Source organism: Rhagoletis pomonella, unplaced genomic scaffold (assembly GCF_013731165.1).
Source record: "Rhagoletis pomonella isolate Grant_MI unplaced genomic scaffold, Rhpom_1.0 Rhpom_scaffold_00004, whole genome shotgun sequence".
Taxonomy (NCBI): domain Eukaryota; kingdom Metazoa; phylum Arthropoda; class Insecta; order Diptera; family Tephritidae; genus Rhagoletis; species Rhagoletis pomonella.
Window position 1 is genome coordinate 67,605,735 of NW_023458558.1, and position 1,093 is coordinate 67,606,827.

Consider the following 1,093-nt stretch of genomic DNA (forward strand, 5'->3'; position numbering starts at 1 on the left):
CGCCTAGTCATAGTAGTGTAATCGTTCCGGCATACTAAAGTACGAAGCTTTTATACCGAACACATGTATTTCAATGAAGCTCTTACACTACGATTCATAATCATGTTTTCACCTAATCATAAAAGCTTCATGAGTCGAAGCGCCTAACATTGTAAGGCGCTTACCGTTTTGAAATCGTCATTTGTTTACTTTTTGTATTGGAAATGAAAATTATTTGTGATTTCAAATAGGACACAATTGAAAATTAATGCTTTCGTGCTAATTGTATTAAACCACAAGCGTTTATGCAATATTTCGCTGCTGATATATTTGCGGAAGTGTGTAGTTGCGAAAAAAACGGCAGGAAAATGTGTTATGTGTAGAAAGCGTTTATTAGCTAGTGACAAGGCGTTCAAGTGTGCAGAAGTCGAATCGTTATGCATTCGTTTCGGCAGGAAGGAACGATTACTCCACTTTGTTAGGCGCGTAATGTGTGGAGTGCCTAAGAGTGATATCACCCAGTAGATAATTTCAGGGGTTAAAAGCCCTTCCTAAAGGCCTTCCTGAGACACAAGAGGCCTTCCACTCTACAATCCTTTCTTCTTGTATGGAGTGGCACAAATTGAAGGGCTTCTTCTAGCGCTACCCATGGAAATCCTTCCAGAAGGGCTTCTATAGGACGTACTTCAGAAGGCCTTTTGGAGGAGTTCTTTTAAAGTTGCTTCTTTAATTTATAAAAATCATACATCTTTGAAGTATTTGCTTAAGGTTTATATCAAATATGTGTTATTGCAACATAAAATGTTTATTGAACCTCATTGGTAATGCTAAATAATATGAATTATGCATTCGCGTAACTTGCAAATGGATAAGCCCTTCTAGAAGGCATGCAAGGAAGCACTTTTTTCAGCCCTTCTTGGGTAGGCCTCTTAGAATGGCTTTACTTGAGAAGGCCTACCTAAATTATCTTCCGGGTTTAAGTACTCATAATATTTTCGGTTTCGTAATATGTACTTATAAAAAAGAAAAATAAATAACAAACTATCTTAAAAATGAAATCTATCACATTTTTCCAGATTCTACTACAGAAGTCTTTTAAATCGCAACACTGCTG